General features: G+C 35.7%; 1 protein-coding gene across 1 annotated transcript in view; it reads left to right on the forward strand.

The window, feature by feature from the left end:
* LOC120625866 (mucin-2-like) overlaps positions 1-24,567 on the forward strand; it is an 89,735-nt gene that overhangs the window by 38,318 nt on the left and 26,850 nt on the right. The window contains exon 2 of the mRNA XM_039893116.1: positions 4,772-4,897. The gene's annotated coding sequence lies outside the window, so the exon portion shown is untranslated. The remainder of the gene's footprint in view (positions 1-4,771; positions 4,898-24,567) is intronic.

Genomic DNA, 24,567 nt, shown 5'->3' on the forward strand with positions numbered 1-24,567 from the left:
TGATGATTTGAGTAAAACGCCAGCGCTGATCAGCATCGATGATTGGGGCCTACGTATTAGGACTGTATGTAAGAGAATTAATGGACCGAGTTCGTACGGGGATGTTTTATAGCCATCCTTATTCCAGCTCTGTTTCAATACTGCGTTGCTTCAAGAGCGTGGACTAACTGCATTGGCCAACGGGTGATTAGTAAACGAATATCTTACCCAAACAATATGCAATTTTTTCTGTGTCTGTTCACGTGGTATTCGACATTGGAGCCCACAGGTTATCGCAGTTCCTTTCAAATGAGAAAGTATCGGTGTTTAACCTGTGGGCGGTCATCAGATACGGTGTGGACCAAATAATTTGGTGCTCTGTTGTCATTGCGCCCCCAGTCCCTTAGGACAAGATCTGTATGCTCGCTATCGTGAAGTCGATTTCGAGTATCGAAAACTGTCAGACCTTATGTTGATTTTTGGTGGTAATTATTACTCTATAAATAGCTCACCACTCGTAGAATTTTGGTACGCCTATGTTCCAATAGTTACTATGGGACTTGGGAGGGAAGGCTTGTGCTAGAAGGCCTTAAAAATATTAAATCAATTAACAAACAAACAAGAAAAGAGATAACAATTTTACATGCATGAGGTGTTTACTTTCCTTGTAAGAACGGCTATTCATTTTAGCGAAATATTAAATTCTTAGTGCACCTACAATTTAAAAATGTATAAAATTACATTTAATTTGAATTTCGCTTGCTGTTATACGTAGTGAAATAATTTGGACATTCAAATACATTAGATAAGTTGCATTTATCGATACTCGAAAACTCGAGTCTCTACGATTGTGATAGTAAGAATCTTGTACTAAGGGTACACTTAACAACAGCCAATCGAGGTTGCAAGCGTGCACCGCGCGACCCCGCGGGGCGCCTTGGGACACAGTTTTTGCGCCCGCGGTCTACTTACTAAAAACTGAGACACGCTTTCGACTATCTGTACACTTGATTTAATTAGTTGGGTATCAAATTCGCTTGGTTTATATCGCTGTCAGGTACGGTTATGGACAGTGATAAGATCTTTAAGCTGTAGCTTGATAGATTTTATTATAAATTGCCTCGCTGGTCCAGTAACGCATTCGAATATTTATCAGGAGTTTATGAGTTTGATTCCCAAGTCGTGAAAAAAAATAATAGGTGTTGGGTTTCCTGTTGGCGATTTTTTCAAGGAGACAAACCGCATCACGCAATTTTTTATCTCACTATACCTAGAAAAAGGTTTACGTTTAAAGTTTCTTATAGTGTCTAGGTTTCCAGGTGTGGAAAATATTTTTAAAATTAATTTGATGCCATCTGTAGCAAAATTTTAAGTAGAAGAGGAGTCATAATCAAAATTCAAAAATGTTTAGGTTTCAAAAAGGTTGTAGACCTTATCACAGGCACATCACTAACATTAGTGTGTAACATGTTGCAACATGTTGCACTAATGTTAGTTTTTCAGGATATCTCAGGATTATATCTTTGAACCTTTCCTTTTTAAAATCTAAGCATTTTTGAGTCAGAATCGGTATATCTAATAAATTTAATTAAATTAATAGAATCGGTCTAAAAACATAACCGTTTTTTTTTGTTAACGGTGGGGAAATCTCCTGATTACGAGATACCCGAATTCTAAAGAATTGGGTTATGGGGGATTTCTATCCACTAAAACCCCCTCTGTGGCTGGCCTTAGCACATGAAGGGAGGCTCCGGGATCTTCTAAGAACGCACCGGTAACATCCTCAAACACACTTTGGCCATCGTACTTAGTGTTTCGGTCGTATTCTCTAAGTCTTGCTTGTTGTCGTTTTCAAACTGGCTGGTTGCTTCTGAAAGCTTTTTGAGCATCGGCGTCGGAAAAGTGAGATTCGGTTAGCGTATTCTGCGCCTATGTGTGGCAAAGGAGCCCTGTGTTAAGCAGTGCAACAATTATAGTCTCGGTTATGCTTTTATAAATTTGGGAAAGCGTTTTTCCCCGGGACGTGCCCAAATGGCGTCGTACAAGGGAGGCAACGGTGCGTTCCTGGTGGTGGGATGGTGATGACTGCATTCGTTAACTTAAAACTAAAGTTAGGAGCTAGGTTTCAAACGCGCCCTGGTCTAAAAAGAGCCAACAACAATCTTAGCCAGGTTTTTTAAATCGTGCCCAATGAACTAGTACGTACTAGTACTTCAACTACCAACCATACTCGCAGCCTGCAAACATAATCTACATTTGATCTTAGCGGGTTAAAAGCAAGCATTCCAATTGAATGTTACAAACTTTTAACCTTGGATAATATGTTACTACTCGTTCGACATTTCGCATTGTTTCCAAGCACATGATTTGTCAATAAAACGAATATCTCGCCAATTATATCATCTCGCATGCCTTAAAAGAGGCGCAGTCGATATTAAACCGAACCGGTTACCTGACATTTGACTTATCAACTCCAACATTCACCAAATCTTAATTATCTAACTTAAAATAAATTATTTCACCTAATTAAAACGTTCTTACTTCGAAAAGATATTATTCAACTAGGCACTCATATCTATTGAGTAGGTATACAACTTAAAAAATGAGTCGATAGTTAAAATGAGAAACACGGTCATCATCATCGTTATCAAATCAACCGTCTGACGTCCACTGCTGGACATATTTCAGGTCTTTTTTAGGGCGTTCCAAACTCCACGATTCTGGGCCGCTTGTATCCAGCGGCTCCCAGCGACTCGTTTAATGTCGTCTGTTAGGGGTCGAACAACGCTGCGCTTACCGGTGCGGGGTTGCCACTCTAACACCTTGGAACCCCAACTGCCATCGGTTCCGCGAGATATGTGCCCCGCCCATTGCCACTTCAGCATAAACACAGTATCTATTCTTAATTATTGTTTTAATAATAAGGTGCTTAATAATGGAAACCGCAAATGTCAGATAATTGCATTGTTTTTTCTTGAATTCGTGTGGTAACCATTTGGTAACAAATACATAAACATTTGTTATAACGCATGGGTACCTAACGCATTTAACAGCAGGGAATGAATGCATACATAATAAAGCACCTGTAGGTACGCTTTCTTATTCCGTCGTCCTTTCTTAGTCCGATCTTTCTATTTTTCTGTATTATTAAAGTACAATTTGAGTTATTGAAGTAGGCATTGTTTAAATACATTACTACTAGGAATTGATTTGTATTACAAGTATCCTAAGAAAGTAATAATACATTAATTAAAATTGAACATTGTGACTACGTAGTAGGTATACCTACAAGAAAATGGAATGAATGGTTATGTTTTAAACTTGAACTTTACATATATATTTTATATTTCTAACGTAAGACTATCAATCTCTTAAAAATGATATTTGTTAATCAGAAATAATTTAAGTACGGCTATTCGAACACATCCTTTTACTGTTGTCAAAAACGTCTTAGTGACCTATTACGTGTGTCTTGACCTTTTATTAAAGATTTTGTCGAAACAAATATAACGACGGTTCGTAGAACACTATTATTCTTGTAAGTTATGTCCGCCTGTTATTATAATGCAATTTTATCACATAGTATGCCAATTAGCGAATCTCTATGCAAACGTGCGGCTACTAATAATAACATGATTGATGCAGTTTATTCACTGGTTTGATAAACCTTTACATTAATTTACTTCTAAAAATCATTGGGTGCGTTATAAATGATTGCTTGTAAAAGAAGGAATTCCACACACCATTATATTTTTATTTCCTTTTTCTATCTACGAGTAATACTTACTTATTGTTGTCATCCAGATTTCAGGAATGTTTTTTTCATTTATTTGGTTGTGAAAACTCTCGAAACATCCGTTAGCTTAGTCATGTAAAGGTGATAATTTTTGTTTTGATAACAGAAACCGTAAAATAATAATGACTCTTCATCATTATCCCATTATCCCATATACAGGGCACGGTTCTCCTCTCAGAACTAGAAGGGTTTGGGCCGTAGTCTACCACGCTGGCTAAGTGCGGATTGGAAGACTTTACATTCCGTTGAGAATATTATGGAAAACTATCAGGCATGCAGGTTTCCTCACGATGTATTCCTTCATGGCTTAAAGCAAGTGAAATTTAAATCGCTGAAATTAAAACGCATAACTCAGAGAAGTCAGTGGTGCGTGCCGGGACTCGAACTCGGTCTCAACGAAAGGAAAGCCGAAGCCCACTAGGCTATCACTGCTTCCCACCCAATCCATCCCACCAAACCCATCGCCATCTAGCCCTTGAGTAAGCGTAACTTGTGTTATGGGTAGTAAGATGATTAATAAATATGCATTATATATACGCATAATATTATACCTACATAAATACTTAAACACCCAGACACAAAAAATACTCATGTTCATCACACAAACATTTTTCAGTTGTGGGAATCGAACCCACAGCCTTGCACTCTGAAATCAGCGGCACTGCCCACTCGGCTAACTGATAAATAAATAATGAAATAAATAAATATACTACGACAATACACACATCGCCATCTAGCCCCAAAGTAAGCTTAGCTTGTGTTATGGGTACTAAGATGACTGAATATTTTTTATAAATAATGCACATAAATACTTAAAATATACAGAAAAACTCCCAGACACTGAAAAAAATTAACCCATTACCGGCCGGTTCATCACACAAACATTGTCCAGTTATGGGAATCGAACCCACGGACTATGGACTCAGAAAGAAGGGTCGCTGCCCGCTGCGCCAATCGGCAGTCAAATATAATATTAAATCTTCAATCTTTTTGCAGATCATGAGGCGGATGTGCCCGAGCTAGTACATGAGTGATATGAGGTACAAAACCGCCAACAACATGCGGGCTACATCACAGGCTACCGACTAGCAAACATTTGCGCTGCACGTTCTCTACACTGAGGTAAGCTTATAACGCTATTCATATAAATTCAAAAAAGTAATATAATTATTTGTAAAACCGTATCCCTAAAGTTCACGTCGTCTGCGCCAGGCGAACGAAGTCATGCCTAAGAACTCCAAAAGGGTTTGACGGTTCGAGGATGCGGAGAAAGTTCTCCTTGTTTTAAGCCGCTTGCTATAAATTTATTTTTCATCATCCCCTACATCCCAACAGGCAATATCCTTTTAATTTCCGACCGCTGGGCAAAGCTCGCAAAAGTTAGAGCTTATATCCCCCACAAAAATAAAATGGAGGTTGGAGGACTTTAATGTTTATTATAACAAGTTAATAATAATACCTAACCGCGATCAACAACTTAGCGTGCTCTCCAAAGCACGGGATTGTAACGTCGCCAATTTTTTTACTCTGGTACAGAATATATATTGAAAGCCCCCAAACCTAGTAAGTTTAAGAAGTTAAAGTACTACTCACCTCCCTAGTTAAAATTATAAAATAACCTTGTCCCATTTTAGTTCAATATAAATCAGTGGAGTGTGATTGGTGAAGAAACTACTTAATAAAACACGAACTTGGCGATCAAATATATTGCATTCAGATTACCTATTATAGTCGGATTTATTTTTTGCGAAAATATAATCGGCTTAACCTGTATAATTAAAAAAATCATCACAAACTTATTTGTGTTTCAACATCTATCTATGTATGCTATTTTTCGATAACCCATTTGCTTTCTCGATGATCCAAGGTCCAAGTTATAAAGTTTACAGCAGTTTACTTTGAAGAAGCATTGCTTGATAAATTCAAAAACTACTTTCATAAATGAATAAGTAATCGTGCAGACCCGAACTCTTTGTTTAAATGCCTTGTCATGTCCCTTCCTTCCGTCGAGATATATCTACGCATACCATCCGTACTACCGGTAGTATGCGGGTTGGCAGGCTTTGATTTTTTTTTCAGTCAACAAATAGTTAGCCTTTGACTACTATCTCCCCTGATGATAATTGTAGTTTGTATCCCCTTAAAATAGTGGCGGGCTTAAGAACTCAAAACGTGATTTGTAATTTGATTTTCAAAATAGAATTCTACCGCCGAAAACTCTTACAAAATCCTTTAGTTTCTAAAATATATTATTTATAAAAAACATTTAAAAGCATGTTAAGAACTTTTTATTTTAATAATTTCTTTCTGGTTCTTTTTATGCTAATTTTTATCTCCATTTCAATTATTTCCGTCTGTTTCTAGAGAATCTTAAAGGAATAATAATACTGTGCATTCACACATTTCGGCCATGAGGCAGCGTTTCAGCAATTATTCTTTGGCATTATTTAGGATGTAACATGTCCATTAGTTGAGACGTTAAGTGGACTGTTGCCAAGACTCGTTTCCCTACAATCACACTAATAACTGTGGCTATGAACAAAAAGCAGCGCCCTCATTCAGTCGAGAGAAACTAACACGCTTCTGTGCCAAGGCCGCAGAACAAATTGATATTACATCGGGCGAGAGTTCGCGCACCGACCTGCGCTTGCGAACTCACCGTTTGTCACGTTTTTATGCGACTGCAACGCTCACCAATTATAAACTCTTCTGTCACAAGACGACTCATTAAACGTGGTGCAACAGGCACAACAAAGAAGCTCCGATTTTGGCCGCTCCACTAACGTCCGAAGTTAATAGTCCATGTAATCCAAATTTTTTGATCCTTATTCGATGAAGTTACCATATGCCAAAATGAATTTTGGGGTGCTTTTCTTATATAAAGGGTAGAATAGGAAAAGGATTACACTACTAAATTCAATCTTACACCTGAAGATTCTGAATTAGATTATTTACTTTAGCCGATAGCTCTACTGAATCTTCCAAAAGGAATATTTCTACTGTCCCATTAACATTTAGAAAACATCTTACTGAGGTGTTTATTAAAATCCACCTCATTAGTAAAGTCTACTAGCTACATCAAATAAAGTAATTGCTAATATTTTATATTTATTGTTAGCGATAAAAGTCATTCCAAGATTGTTTTAAAACAAAGTTGAATATTCTGAGTAGGTACTTTATTTTATTGCATAAAGTCGTACGTGAGCTTCAATTATATGAATGTTTTAAATTTACTCATTTGCAGGTGTGATTAAAATCAGGAAATGATAGGGGCAAACAAAAAAACGCTATCTTGTCAAGTTCGCGATATCCACTTGATAGCTAAAGTAGTATGAATGAGCCATTTCAGAGATAATTGCAAACGTTTAACTCGATACCTATTGCAAATTGTCAGGTCAACGAGCCGGCGCAATGCTAAAATTAGCCGAGGCCACTAATGCCTGTAGATAAGAGCGTAATTATCTGAAATATGACCGTCTGCCATCCGGACTCAATTAGAATCAAGACATCCGTCCAATCGCAGTTTCAGCTAAGGGATTCATCTATTTATTTATATTAGAAACTTAGAAATTAGATGAGATGTTCATATTTTATTCAATCACTTTTTTTCCCCTTCATTCAATAATAACAGTGGGACGTCCTAGTCCACCACGCTGAGCCATTGTGCATTGGTGGGCTTCACACGCCTTTGAGAATATTATGGAGAACTCCCAGGAATGCAAGTGTCATTACGATGTTTTCCTTCACCGTTAAAGCAAGTGATATTGTAGGTAAAACGCACATAACTGGGATTCGAATTCGGCCCCACGAAAGTTAAGCCGAAGTCCTAACCACTTGGTTATCTACCGCTTTAACTTTATAGCGATATATGGAGTTAAAACTAAGAATAATTATAAACTCGTAGAAACTTAAAATCCTATATGCGTGATACGCGCTACTAGTTTCGTATGGATGATTTTTAAATATATATGTTGATTTTGACGGTCGATTGGCGCAGTGGGCAGCGACCCTGCTCTCTGAGTCCAGAGCCGTAAGTTCGATTCGATTGTTTTTCAGTGTCTGGGTGTTAATATGTATTTTATTAGTATTTATTATTCATATAAAAAATACGCTACGCTTACTTTGGGGCTAAATGGCGCTGTGTGTATTGACGTAGTAGGTATATTTATTTATTTATATTATTTATTTATATGCACCACCTACCTCTCTTGAGCTGTGTTTAGCGCATGTATAAGGCCGCCAAATTGTATACTTTTCGTTAAATTTTTATTTACAATTTTTCTATATGATTATGTGGTGTACAATAAAAGAGTATTCATTCATTAATTAATTATTGTCTTCAAATTTGAGGTACTCTATACCGTAACACCGTTCAAATGAATTGAAGTATTTACTACCATAGTGTTCTCGCACAAATCGCAATACAACAATTAACGAATTCGTGTCTGCTGGCGCTATCTCTAGCTGTACGAATAAAAATAATATAAATATTGTCATCGCGTATCAACTTAAGAACGTCCATTATTGTCTATTGTTTTGATGTCGTCTGTCAACCTCGTGGAAGTTCTACCTACGCTGCGTTTTTCGTTGTGAGGATGCCACTTGAAACAATAACTAATGCAACTCGCTGCACTATGTCGGTAACTGTCAGTCTTGCACAGATCTCCTCATCTTTTATTTCATCATGTAGACATACTCCGAGCCCTTTCCATCGCCCGCGGAGTGACTGAGCTTTCTTATCTGTCCCATAATATAATAATGTAGCGCAATCATGTATATCAATCTAATCCGGAAATCTTTAACATTTTGTAGCGTTGACCCCGCACGTGTCACGTAGTTATTGTTGCAAGAACACCCACTCTGTGCGACTCTTTCATATCTGTCTACTATCGGAACCTCGTTAAGTGTTCCTTTGTTGTACCTTATAAAGTATATTTATACTTACATCACTATGGTACATTGTCCAGATTTGTAATCCAATAAAATATACTTATCCACAAAACTTTTCTTGCCACTCGTAGGTAATGTTTACCACTCCATGACAGGCATTTTTTCCGGTCAGTGTACGACTTAACACACTGTGAAAGTAGAAAACACTTAAACGCCCATTAAAAACATTACCATGAAGTCTCACAGTGCATCTGATCGTAACATGAAGTTGATTGAAGACTGGCGTTCCTAACTACCAACCTAATGTTTACAGTTAACTATTTAAAAAAAAATCCTGTGCAATTTATGCACACACGGCGGAAGTGTAACTTCTGAAAAGTAGCCTACGAGAGATTGAGGTGGATGAAGAGAGACCAGAACTGTTAGGATAAATGTAAGGTTTATTATTTAGTTTATATGGCAACTAGAATAGGTAAAAAAATGTATAATGTTTTCTATCTCACTGTGTCCTATACATTTATGTGTATGTTTCTTTATCTATCTATCCTTTGCCGGCTTCATCCTACACATTTTTGTATTTGTGTCTCTTACTTGTCGTTTTTTCCGTTGCATCCGGTTTGAAATCACAACGATTCTAAAGAAGTTTCACTTCAATACAATATCATTATAAAATATATATAATTCAATCTAAAGGCTAAAAGTATAACTCTCTATAAATAAATGGAAGGAACATAAGAACAAAAGTGTGAAAGAGTAAAAAGAATTGCTAGTGATTTGAAGACTGAAAGCTAAGTAAGTGGTAAAGGGCATGTTATACAGAATGTACATCTGCAAAAGAAGCTCTTACCTACATAACTTACTCTTTTCATCTATTACTTGCTATACGAGTATGATGCGTAGGTACAGGTCCTTTATGTTACAGCCTTAATATATGTAAGATATATTAAGATATATAGATAGTTAAATGTACACAATAAACTACACTTTATAAGTAGGTAATACTTGTTAACCATTTGTATGCACAATATGGATATCAAACTCTTTCTAAACCACAGAATAAAATCTGCAAATGTAGCAAATTCCACAATATTTCAACTACCGCACGACTTTGGAGCCTTACAACATATAAAGCAGCAAAATAGTGTAACGTTATAAACTAACCATATTCATGTACCTACATAGGTCGTTGCATTTCTCGTAACTTCCTTTTGCACGTCATGAATTGACCCACCCGTGCTAATTTGATTAACCCGTATTTGGACCGATAGTTGTATTTATATGACCATGCAAAATGCTAATTCCCAGCTTTATTGCAAGCGATTACGATAAAAGCTATCCACATCAATCACTGGTAGCACTGTAACGAATGTCTACTAATGACGTGGTAATGATGATATTCAAATACTTACAAATACATACAAAATCATATTGCGCAGCGGCGCCTGTGTAGTCCGTATATATAAGGTTCAACTATTGTAACACCTATATCTAACCTGAATACTTATCACTTCGCTGCATAGTATATACTAAAGGAAGTTCGCCGCCTCCGTCTGTATGAAATTGCTAATCAATACTACTAATGTCATCAAAGTGTTCGGCAAAATGAACCTTTTATTCTTTGTGGAAGCTGTGAAAGCGTAGTGGCCAGTGGGTGAAACATCGACATCCGTTTCGGAATTTAAACTCTAATTTCAGTATTCCGTATTCATTCATTCTCTTAATTTAATATAGACAGATAGATATATACTCGAGATTAAGATGTTTTTTAAGCTATGTTCGCTTAAATATGACTTGCTTCAACGGTGAAAGGACACTTCGTCAGAAAACCTGCAGTCCTATGATTTCTCCCTAAGGCGGGTTAAGTCTACCAATCCGCACTTGGCCAACGGCCTAAGCCCTTGTCATACTGAGAGGATAACCGTGCCCTATAGTGGTCCGGTAATGATGAAGTAATATGTATAGTATCGTTAAGGGAAATAAGACGCAATTCTTATGGCTAATATGATAAAGATTGAGTACAGTAACTTTTTATTTAGACATAATCTCGGAAATAAAGGCAAGTTAACCTTTCCCCAAGATTAAAGGAAGTTGCTAAGCTTTTCACAAGCTGACCGTCTCACTTTTATTCGTAGAAGGATAATAAATTTAAATGGCCGCGCATTTCGGGAACCAATTAATATGTATACCACTAATTTTATTATTTAATAGATCAATAGATATTAAAGAATCGCTGTCATAATATGAGGCCTGTGCCTCGTGCCACAGGCTAAGAAAGAAAAAGATGATGAACAAGTTTCAATGACGCGGTGATGTAAGGTTTCATCCGAGATTTAAAATCTGAGCGAAGACGAGCGGATCAACTAGTCAATTCTTATTTGAATCCATAATGCTATTGATTTGCCTCACTCAATTGAATACGTCTTTATACCAAACCTTATTTAGAAATAGTCAATTGATGACTACTGTAGTTTAAATGCTTCTTAAATCTATAAAACTATATCTTATTCATTTTGATCACACAACTATAATACAATATATTCGTTATGACTTTATATAGGTAGTATATAAGTGATCTTAGTAGAAAATTTTAGTACATAATCTAAATACTGAAACTCAAATCAAGTTACCAACTATAACTTGCTTTGAATAATTCCCCAAACTTTAGATACTTTATAAGATGCTGATTGATTTGACGTGAGCAAAATTAATCACATTTTTATGATTTTCTTAGAAGGTCAATTTTTATACGCTTCAAATTACTAAGAATTTTACTATTTTTCCTTTAATGTATTTTACTGAGGATGGAGGAAAATAGTATACCTAAATAATTTGGTTTGCGCCCCGGCAGAAAATTAAGTTATATGGATCAAAATTCAAATTCAAATTCAAAATTCATTTATTTCAAGGTGGCATAGTTCACTTTTATTTATTTATTTATTTATTAACTCATTACACATAATATACATCACAGGTCTTCATTTAAAGGTGTAAGCATAAACTCAAAAGATTTTTTCCGTACACCTAGCCGTTGACAAATTTTTGCTTTGTTAAAATTTTTTTAATTTTATTTTGTAATGCTACAAAATCGTTACTTATTCACACTACCATTTAGAATGCGGGTAAGTCGACAATGATAAATGTAAAAACCTTTTGTTTACGTTCCATAATTTATATAACTCAGTATAGGTAGGAACGAAGTAGTGTTGCGCAAATGCAAGAACAAGACGAGACTTAGCCAGTCTTGGTCTTGGTCTTGCGCCAATACACCTGGTCTTGGTCTTGGTTTTGGTCTTGCGCTCCCAGTCTTGGTCTTGGTCTTGGTCTTGCAGCAAGAGTCTTGCAAGTCTTGCAATTACCTATTAGTCTATTATTATTTATTAAAGTTTACTTTAAATCTTAGAAAAACGTATTAGAATTGGAACATTGTGAGCTTGAATTAACATAGCCATAGTAAAGATCAAGCAGATTAATAAATAACTGAAGATTTGATAAGAAATTCGAAAAATCAACTGACCTATATGTCGTTTTCCATGGAAGTAACTGTTTCTTAATAAACATTTATGATTTATAAGCTTACATTTGCTAAAACATGTAAAAAAACAAATTAATTACAATAACTTGACTGTATTTTAAAGAACAATACTTATCTGTCTAGAAAGAGATTGAACCCTCAACTTATAAGAAATTTAATAAAAGAGTTTTACGATTTATCATTTATTTGAATAAAAAATAAAATACAACACAAATCAACAGCTTTATCATTAGGTTATGATACTTTATATCAATTCTTTTGACCAAGAATTAATACAAAGTAACCATCTGGCTGACTCATCACTTAACCTATTTCTATGTTTTCTAATTACTAATGATGCTTTAGAAAATAACCTCTCAGCAGGTACTGAAGTTGCAGGTATTGAGAGAAAATCACGGGCCATTTTCGATAAAATCGGATACTCTGTCTCATGCGTCCTCCACCAATCTAAAATGTCTTCCGAGCTGGCAGTTCTTGGTTTTCTCAGGTACTCCTCCAACTCGTCTATCACTAAGCCTTGAAGACAAGATCCAGATGACGTCGAGGGACATTCATAGAGTTTATCAAAGTCTATTACGTCTTCATCTTCATCACATACTTTATTGTCTTTTTCTGGTAATTCCAGAGATTTGTTCAGTGAGTGTAGACTTTTATATTCTTCATAAAGTTCATTGAACTTGCGCAGACTTTCTGTTTTAAGTTGCTTCCCCCACATTGTCAGGTCAAAAGTCTGAGCCTTATGCCTTGGGTCTAAAATTAAAGAAGTACAATAAATCCAGTTGCTCTTCTTGTAATGTTTAAGCATTTTGTCTCGAGCTGCTTGGAAAGCTAGAATGAGCCTTTCATCCACTTCAGATCGATTAGGTTTCTCATCTAACTGTTTTACCATGGATTCAATTTTATCTAGCAAGAGATTAAATGATACAATGACTAGCGGTAACGTAACATATTTGTCTCCACCAAGTTTTGTACTTAAAAGTTTAAAGTTTATTAGAAATTTATGTAATTTTTCGAGTACCTGCCATTCATTAGCTGTGATTTGAAAATCATTCAATTCGGTGACAGAACTGCACAATATGTCAATGCCCGCTCTCACTTTTAAACCAAATCCAATCATATCATGTGTGGAATTCCATCTCGTTGGACAGTCAAGAATGGCATTTAGATTTGATGGCACGCCAGCTGCTTCACAAGCAGACTGAAACTTCTTCTTCACTATCTCACTTCTTTTTATTTTACTGGAAATACTGCGTAACTTTGTTACAGATGTACGCGAGTCAGCAATATTTGGTGCAGATTCTTCATCTTCCTCATCCTCAGTTTCGTCTGCATAGTCTTCGTACTGCTGATCTTGCGCGTTAGTGTCAGACTCACAGTGTAATGCTAAGGTCTTTAATAAATCTTGTACACCAAGGTTTAAAATGTGAGCAAAGCACCGGAAATGTTGATTGTCTGAATCAAAGTGTGGCGGCAGCTGTTTGCCCAGTTCATACATAAATTTGGTATTTGCAGTTGCGTTGTCGACCGTGATACCTTGTATTTTATCAATTATGCCATATTCCAATAAACATTCATGGAAAATCGTTGCAATATCTTCCCCAGTATGTCGACCGCGTGATTGTATAAAATCAAGAACTACAGATCGATACTTCCATTCGTTGTCTATATAATGAATAGTAACCCCGTAGTAACTCCTACCAGCAATTGACGTCCACCCATCAATGGTAAACGACATTTTAGATGATAATGGTTGAAGTCGTTCCTTGAGATTCAATTGGAGCTCTTCAAATCGCTCTTTGACTTTCCTTCTAAGTGTAGACCTTTTAGGAAACACCATATTAGGGCAAATACGTCGAAAATATACTTGTGTAGCTTCGTCATCGAAAAATGAGAAGGGAAGATATTTTTTCACCACCCAATCAACTGTAGCTGTCGTGATGTTGTCACTGCTGTTTTCCGACTGAAACAAAACAATAAATCTTGTGTTATTATTTAAAACATACTAGGTTTGAGCGTATAAGAGGAGGAGGTTTGTTGTTGTTAAATCGAGAAAATCGTTAAATTGATATTTGTTATATTAAGGTTGCACTGTACTGTAATTTACCAAAATAAAGTACTTAGTTGTTACTGGCCGATTAAATGAAAATATGGGTGTTTATAAAAAATATTTAAGACGATAATTACATACTTAATATGTCGCACCCCTAGATGAAAACACCACTAACTCAAAAATACTTACGTAAGTTAATGGCGTTTTTGAAAGTATCGCATGAATAGCTACGCGGAGTTAAAATTCTTTTAACTGTTAAAAAAATATTCTTACCTGTCCACTTCTTCCAGCGGTTACTAAAAAGCTTGTGATATCTCCACTTAATTTTGGTTTAACAGGAAGAAATATTTCTGATTCCTTTTTGTGGAAAGACATTAGATGTTTCCTTAAGCCTGAAGTGTTTCTGTTTTTCATTTTTATTTCAATCTTTTTATGTTGGCACAATTTACACAAGGCAGTTTGGGATGCATGAATTATTTCGAAAAACTCCTCAAATTTGCTTTTGGGTCTTTTAGATCTGTGACTCAAACTCTCGTTACTCGGACTAGAATAATTTGAATCTTCGTCACTCATATTAAATTGTACACGTGATACGTTTTTAGAAAACAACGAGAATTAGTAAAAACAATTATTAAGTTAGAATCGAAGCACAGCTCAATTGGAAATGACTGGAATTAAAATAATTCCTTCATTTATAGTACGTTTCCTTGCTTTTTACCGCGCCGCCTCGCCACGTGCCGGCTCTATGAAAAGGATGCCGCCGCAAATCGAACGATGCCGCGTGCGGCGTACAAACACACACTAAATATTACCTACTTGTACAGACGCGACCCGTGAATAAAATATATGTAAAGAATTAGTGCCAATCACTATTCTTTACATATAAGTGAATGTTTTGGCGTGCATCTATACTAATATTATAAAGCTGAAGAGTTCGTTTGTATGTTTGATGACAGAAGTTTTAAAATAAATAAATAAATCCTGAACGTCACTATACCTCCAAAGTTACTATTCCTCGTGGACGAAGTCGCGGGCACAGCTAGTAAATACTTACTCTCATCATCTCTCTCAGAGATATTCGAACACTTTTTTGCTATTTTTTTCTTGTAAAAACTTAAGAAATATAATGACTAAATGTACAATAATAGTACCTAAGTAATTAGTTTAAAACCATATAAGTAATCAATATTATAATTACTTACTAGAATGAATTATTATGACATCTACTACCTATCCTCACCATTTTATCCTAATCATAATACTACTTGCGTGATCAGTATAATGTATTCATTTTCATTCTAAGCACTCTGAAACTTATTTATTCTTTGGAACACCTGTAGGTACTCTTAAAATTCGAAATTATTTTGCATGAATAGTGTCAAATGTTATGATTTCGGCGCGGCGGCAACGATTGTTTTAGATTTCAAAAGAAGCCGCCGGCGCGTGTATCATAACCATGTACTTCCGAAAAGCGGCAAATTTCTTTGAGAAGTAAGTACAAAACCTTTGATGCCGCATTATCAAAGTGCCGATGATTAAAACATAACTATGCATGCACTCAGTTTGATTTTAATAGATATTTTTTTATTCGCTATGTTTATGGTATTAGTCGTAATGCGCATAGGTCCAGTTTTTCATATTCTTTGATATAGTTTTTTGCGTCTCATAGAATTCCTAAGCGTACCTACCTACCTATACACCGAACTGTTACACCTAACTACTCCGTGAAATAGCGCTAAGTCCTAGCTGCAAGACGCAAGAGTCTTGCAGGCTATGTCTTGTTCTTGCTCAAGTCTTGCACGGTCAGTCTTGGTCTTGGTCTTGCTAAAAATACGCGGTCTTGTTCTTGGTCTTGGTCTTGCAAAAACGCAAGAACAAGACCAAGACTGCAAGACCAAGACTGAATTTGGGCAACACTAAAACGAAGCAAAAACATTTTTTTTGAAACTATATATACGTATATATAGTTACACATATATATATAAGTACTCAATATAAAAAATATTCTTCGTTACCTATTTCTCGCAAAATACGAAAGCAGTCAATGGACTCATTTGAAGTAGGTATTGCAACGTTGCATTTCTATAGAAGATATTTTTTAATACTTTTCATCCTGAAGTGAACTAGAACGGGAACACATACAAGTCAGAGCCATAGCAAAACGTAGTCGGGCACAGTTAGTATAAAATATCTACACTATCTTGAATATTTTTATTTCCTTTATGAAAATAATGAACGCGGTAGCTATTTAGAATAATTTCTATGCGTGAAGATGTTTCACGCCTTACTATTCCATCAGCCTTGGATGCCAGTCGGCTACTGTTCCGGAACCAGTAGTTTGCTAACGATGATGATGAATGAGATTTAGTTATTCAGGGCTATATGTGCACATCGTAGTAAAATAATTGAAAAATCGTAAATTAATTCTTATTTAAAATCTCTCAAAATCTGTTTCTGAGTAGCGGTAACTCGAAATGAATAATTCCTTTGATTGGTTTGAAGTTCGTTGAGGAAGGACAATATTTGTAGTACGAAATACAAATGCCTGTACCAACCAACCTTGGGAATTTGGTTCTTTGATTTGATTCTTTCCAGGACCATAAGTAGCCTATGTTTCTCTTCGTCCTTTCAACTAACTCTTCAAGTTCTTTGGTAGCTTAGTTAGGGCGTGAAGGAAGGACAAACAAACAAACTTTCGCATTCATAATATTACAGGTATAAGTAGTATTTTTCAATATTATGGTCCGATGAATCCTAGATGCATTTACGAATAATATTTTATTAGTTGCCTAAGCTTATATTATAAAGGTTATTTGACGATGAATATACTAAAAGAGGAAATATCAAGGACTAACCGGTATACCAAATTAATAGCCTTTTGAGCGTTTCCTCGTATAGTGGCTCTTATTTTACTTGTACTTCAATCTTCATTATCCGCAGCCTATTAACGTCCCACTACTGGGCACGGCCTGCTGTCTCACAGTGCCCTATTTGACGGTTTTAGAGTAGAGACCAACCACGCTGCTCCATGGTGGGTTGGAGGGCTTTTACAACTGTTGTCATAATTTAGTTATTATAACAGGAACCGCTTTACAAGTTCTCCGATGCACGGGGGTTGTCACAACTAATTTTCTAACTCTGGGCTGTTACGGATTTTTTTTTACAGATAAAAACACAATACCTGACAATTATTGACTCGACCCGACCCGATTGATTTGAACCCAGGACTACGGCCTTAACCCCTTCACATTGTGGGAGGAGTGCCGTTCCCTGTAGTGGGCCAGTAATGGGTTGATATGATGATTCCTTCACCTACGGCACTGCGGTTATATTTTTACTACCAATTTTCCACACTATAAATAAAAAAAAAGTAGGATTACTGTGCCACAAATGCGAACGATCTCTATACAAATGAATACGGAACATATTACATACATATACATATTTAAAGCATACAATATGAACTTAATATACAACGTAACGTTTAGTAAGGCCTTAGTTCGCTTTATTCTTCGTAACACTTGAAAGCATTAGCTAAAGGTCTACACAGATGCGAGATACCGAAGAAATACGAAATGTCAAGGGCGTAACATCGTCAAGCAGTTCACATTAGATACCTGCTTCACTTTATAAGGAATGTAATACTTCGAAATAATTTATCTACCTTTTTATTAACTTTCCTTACCTCGCCTAATGGACTGCCTACGATATGTTTATGTCTATAGCAGTGATAGCGTAGTGATTAGGTCTTCGGCATCACTTTTCGGGGACCGAATTCGATCTCCGACATGCACCTCAAACTTTTCAAAGTATTTTGCGTGTTAAGTAGTTATTTATCCAGCGCTGAAAACATCGTGATGAAACCTGTATGCCTGAGATTTCTCCATAATGTCCTCAAAGTCTACCGATACGCACATACTTTTCGTACTAAGTAATAAATTATCACTCCCTGAAAACATCGTCATGAAACCTGTATACCTGAGAGTCCTCAAAGGACCACCAATCCACACATAAACCTTTCTCATTCTAAGAGGAGACCAGTAATCGGCTGATAATCCATACTAATTTAATGTGAAAATGTGAAAATGTGACTGTTTGTCTACTTCTTTGTTTCCTATCAACTTAGCTTATGAACAAATCTTAATGAAACTGAGCACAGATGTAGCTAGCATCCTCAAGATGGATGGATAGATTTAACACGTAAATGCTGATGGTAAAGGTTACCCACGTGATTAAAAAATAGCGTTTGTTACCTAAGCATGGTTTAACCTCTTAACCTTCCTCGTAAATAGTTTGAATGAAAATAAGTTGCAACCTAGAGGAAGCCACAGGATACATTCTATCCCAGGAAAATAAAGGGTTCCTCGGAGATTTGTAAATCGCCCCCCAACGAGGTAGACAGGGAGAATCGAACGAGTCGTTGGAAGCCGCTAAAAAAAGCGGCTTAGGACTGTGGATTTTAGAACTTCCTACAAAATACCTGAATCCATCAGTGGACGTCAAACGATTGAATTGATGATTAAGAACACTTTTAAGGTTACTTAGTTACCTGCCCTAGAGGAAGCTGAAGAGTAAATGAAGTACTTTATATTGATATATTAACAGATAAATTTCGCATTGTTAAAATGCAGCATCTACTTTCGTTAATCAAGATACAGTCGTTGTATTTCTTGATAAACAAAAGCAGATTGGTGATCTGGAGAGCATGTTTTCATCTACAACATACAAAATATACAAAAATTAACTATTAAATACTGATTTTATGAATAATACTGGTCTGGAGATAATAACGATATTCAAGATGTAATTTTAACTAAACTAGACTGTTAGACGTCCTTCGTTCATCTAAACTAGTTCGTGATTCAGACGAATGTCGATCCTAGTTAATTATGAACCGTGACATGCCTCAGGCCTACTGGACGTGATGCATGAGACTTTGACATTCCTTCACACCACTTCACACAGTACACATATCACTCAGTATTATGTGATGATCAAGTTGAAATGAATTTAACCAACACTGACATGTAGCTTTGAGCTATCGACATACATTGTCAAGATATACGAGTATCACTTCGTGGGTGACGGCGGATCAGAATACAGTTGTCACAACCCCTGCTCTTCCAGCGGCTGTCGTTCGAGGCGACTAAGAAAAAAAAAAAAAATATAACAGAGGACAGCAGCTACCTCTGTACTACTACTACTACTACTACTACTACTACTACCATGCACTGCGATCAATAACCCGTCTGGCCAACGTGGTGATTATGGACAAACCCTCCTATTGAGAAAGGCCTCTAGACCAGGACTCTTACTTATAACTTCGAGCTCGTCCGAAAAATTTCCTGACAGAACCAACAGAAGAAAAGACACACTTAACATAGTTTTTCCCAATCCAGTTCCAAAAACTAAGCCTTACCAGAAATCGAAACATGAACTTTCTAAACACCAGACCAAAATAAGCGACTTCATAAGCGTTATGAAGTAATAACCCCCATAGCTCAATGGTTATGCGGTGGGGCACACTGAAATCCAAGTGTTAAATTAAATTTCCACTTATTGGATTTGTATTAGGTTTAACATATTTAGTTACACATTCATAGTTAGTCACTTACATTCGCTACCCCATTACGTAAAAAAATTTCATACCGAAAAATTATTAGGTGGATTTTAAATCATCGTTAATTAATTCTCTGTTTAGTCCAACTTATAATCTAGATCCCATAGAACCATGACATCCGCACTTAATTCCAATTCAAGAAAATGCTTGAAAAACAATTGTACCGTAATAACGTAAACATAGTTTTTATATCCATTCTGGGCGTTACGATGAAAGTAAAAGTTGCGTTACCTTGCATAAGTAGGCTCCGGTTGTCGGACTAAATGTAGATTTATTGCATCCACCTGAGTTACATTTAACAATTTAAACGTATTCGATGCAAATAAAATATTTATTCTAACCTTGGACACTTTTCTCTTTCGTCTAAAACGGAAACTGTAAATAATGAACATTAATCTCAATTGGCTACTATCCGCAAAAAGTAGGAAATCTAAACTATCTTCATACACCACACCAAACAGATCTTCCACGTTGTCAAATGTACTAACTACGCACGCTTTGCTGAAGCATCCTCAGGAGATGTTGACTATCTAAAAGTTCACTAAATGAGTTGCCTATATCTTATTTTATATTATGTAAGAAAGTTGTGAATATTTTGAATTGCTACTGAGCGGGTTACATTTGAGACCTAGAGGAATCGCAGAATAAATAGTCCAATCCATCAGTAAGTAAGCCGTTTAAACAGAGCAATCGTACGGTAGCTGCAAGATGGAAAAAATACACTTACTGACCTCAGTAGTACATAACCTCTTTGTCGTCATTTACCACGAGATCAAAGACTTTCAACTGCGGTATCTCTTCTTTGTACAGTGAAGGAAAAGATCAATCAGATAGATCAAAAATGACGTGATATCATGCTATTCTCCAATAATCTAATTGGTATATTACTGCACTCCACAGGCTTTGCACCGGTACGCTTGCTCGCTTGAGTGAAAACACAAAGAAATTATTATCTTATGTTTTAATATTATGCTTCTGAATCTCTCTGAGATTTAATACATTTTCAAAGAAACTCTCTGTATATTTTCAATGTGTTAAACTTCTTATTCCGTTACCCCCTTCCTTCCTTAATTTAGATAATAAATTAATATATATTTGTTGATGAAGGACGTCAATTAATTAATTGCCTTCTTGAGTTATTACCCAGTATTTCATTTGAATTAGATATATCTATATATCTAGCTTTTTGAATATTAAGTATTATTAAAATATGACTTCTGTATATTTCCAAATCACTCAGAAAGTTGCAAAAAAGATGTTCCACCTGAATACAAATTTTGATACAGTTTTACATAGTAAAAGTGTTCCACATAAACATACTACGGCAAAAGCAGGTTGAATGCGTTCCGACGTCGCACAATCTTGCGCAGAATTCCGTCACGCATCAGGTGCAATTACCTACAATAGTAGTACTACATTAGACCACAGAAGAGATGTCAGAAGTTGGAGAACTAAAAGAGCATATAGTAAACTTCAGACGGATGATTGATTATGCTTTAGAAAAATCTATTATTGGCAAAGTCCCTATTTCTTATTAGTATTTATGTTTAAACCACTCACGTGCGAGTATAACAAATTCCGGTAGTCTGTATCATAATTTCGATGCTTCCATCAGATTTTTCATATACATCACCCAATACGACACTCCACTTTTGATGTCCTCGCATCGCAATATAAAAGCATTGCGGCGCAAACAGATTCAGTTTAATCTGCATTGCAATCCAAGTAGGTCGCAACCTTTAATAGTGCTGCCCTTGTTTTGCGGAATTTGCTTACCTGAATTGGATGCGTTATTGACAAATCCTTACCCATTACACCAAAACATGAATAATAAGTTTGTAGAATGTTGAATTTATTCTTCTGTTGGCACGTAAAAATCTGATTGAAGTAATTAGATCGTAACAAATTAAATCAAATGAAGTTCTTTTTAGAATGAAAACAACTAACCATATAAAGTTTTTATTCGTAGTATTGGTTGTTTATTATTGAACTTAGTTCAAATTGATTTGAATGCGTAAAAGATAACTTGTGCTTAAATCTCAATACCTGCATAAATCATATGCTCAATGCATAGCATGTCAAAGAAGTTAGTTTATTTTTTAAATATTTTTAGGTCAGCAAAATAGTTTATTTAATGCATTGGTTGATGACAATTAAGCACCTACCCACACACCTCCCAGTGAACCCATGACCAAATGTTGTGTTGATAAATCTTACACGCGTAACTCATCTTTAATTATATAAAGATGAAGATCTTACGATGTGAGTTAATAAGGAATTACGGCCTTGGTTTCAATAAGGCATAGAAACATTTTTGCCCTTGGCTTACAGAAACAACGATTTGCAGCGATGCGTACACGCCTGTGCATACCACCCACTGAAATGTTTATTTTATCATACATTTGATGAATCACAAAATTTTCATTTAAATAATAAGACGTTGATTTGTCTAGTAAGGCATTGGTAATCACAATTCATCCTAACATGTTGCAGATTGAAATTGAACCAAATATATTATATTGAAAACAATGATAAGTTGTTTGCGATATTTAGTCTTGATAATCTGAACTTAAATGTAGCAAGTCAAGTCAAGTCAAAAATATCTTTATATAAAAAGCCCAGGTGGCACTTTTGATGCGTACATTACATGCGAAATACATTAGCCTATATGTCACCTATTCAAAATTCGAGAAATTCATCATCATCATTATCTGTGCCCAGCAGTGGGGCGCACTCCTGGGCACAGGCCTCGTCTCTCATAGGAAAGATTTTAAAGCAAAGGCCCACCGCTGTGGGTTTATTGGTTCTGCTGGCGTAGTAAAAAAGTATAGCTTCAATAAACAGAATCCACCTTTTTGATGTACTCTGGCGAAAACTGTTCAATGACAATGATAGTATTGGTGAATCAATGTCATAGAAATTAACAGTCTGCAACACGTATTTTTCTTAGATTGATTACCACTTTCTCCATTGTATTTTCTATCACTATATAATTTTTAATATTATCTTTTCCAGCGCCTCTTGAACGTAAGTGTTACGCAACTCTAAGATGTCATACCTTTTTGGTAGGTAAATTTCACAATTTTATTAGATATCCTAAATCAATACTAGTTTAAGTTCTCGTTTAGTATGTGTTTATTTTGCGATTTCATCAACTAAAAGGTTTTTTGATTTTTTACTCGCTTACATTTATATTAAATCTCGTTTGTCAAATAACGTCAATTATAAGTACGTAGCGAAACTAAAACTATAACACCAAATTGCAAAATAATTATGTGACCGGAAGGGGCTAACGGTTAAGATACAGACTTGGCCTAGTTACGCCAATATTGAAATTGTATTAAAATATAAGTAAAGGTTTTGACTTATTTAGATTGGAAATTTAATATTTGTTTGTCTTAGGTACCTACTACTCCTATTAAAAAGTTGGTCTCCCGTTCTGAATAATACCAAATATGCCACGACGTTCAAGTAATACCAATGTAAATGTAACAATGAGATATAAATTAGAAGAAAAGTAGGCTGCTAGAACCTTAGGCAGCTAAAATAATTCATAATCAAACAACAATTTTGGGAGCAAGCTTAATTAGATACGATTTGAGCTTTAACTTACCTTTTCTATCCTAACATTGCAGTTGCTAAGTCAATACAAAAATCTAAAGGTGACTATTATTTTAAAATCAATAAAATTGTAAAGTTTATCATCATGCTCTTCGGCCTATACTTAAAAATAATCTATATGTAAAGAGATTATATATTAAAATTTTGATGACGGAGCCACTCCACGCTGGACAGACAAGTTAGTGATAGCAGTAGATGGTTGTACTTAGTGGGATCACAGAGGACGCTACTGCACGTTCTTCGTCGTATAATTCGCCTCGTTCGACATCCGCGTACGACTGAAGAGAAGTGCAGGTGGCAACTGTATACTGATCTGCCTTCACCACACGGCAGAATCACTTAAATGATATAGTAGCACATACTTATATAATATATTAAAAGGGTCACTTAGAAAAAGGTTGTAGAAGTTAGGACAGTCATCAGTCAGGTTCATCACATTACACGTGCATGTTAATTTGTATCTGAATTATTAAATTAATATTATATCTAGGACTTTGATTTTCTTTATAGTGGACAGCATTATTCCGTGAATTGTTGAGATACTCTGAGGTTTTTTTTTTTTTCATTCTCCAGAATAAACCTTTATTAATAAACCAACTAATATGTTTTTCTAGGGAAATTATAATTACAAACTAAAATTAATATTTACAATAAATCCGTCTATAGCCGTCTAACTGTTCACTTATGGGCATGGTACCCAAAATGCTGAGAATATTAAATGGCCTTTACTTCAATATTCGCAGATTATCACTATAGTACACTATAATAAAATTATGTCTTTTATAAAGTTTAAAGTCATCTTTCGTAATGAAAAGCCTCCCATAAGACCAGACTCTACACCATTCGGAAATTATAAATTCCAAATGCTACTCGTACTTATTGAAATGTTACTGAATCGAACAGCATGACGGCCTGCAACTCAAGCGTCATTCAACGTCTACCTATTCCAGTTCTTCGGAATAACTGTGATCAGCTTTAATACTTTGTTTTAATGCATAATTATTTTATATATTAGGAAATGTCACGGTACATCTTAGAATATAATCGTGTCCCGATGCTCAGTTAGCAGGTTCTCTAAA

The sequence above is a fragment of the Pararge aegeria genome, chromosome 8, assembly GCF_905163445.1.
Source record: "Pararge aegeria chromosome 8, ilParAegt1.1, whole genome shotgun sequence".
NCBI lineage: Eukaryota > Metazoa > Arthropoda > Insecta > Lepidoptera > Nymphalidae > Pararge > Pararge aegeria.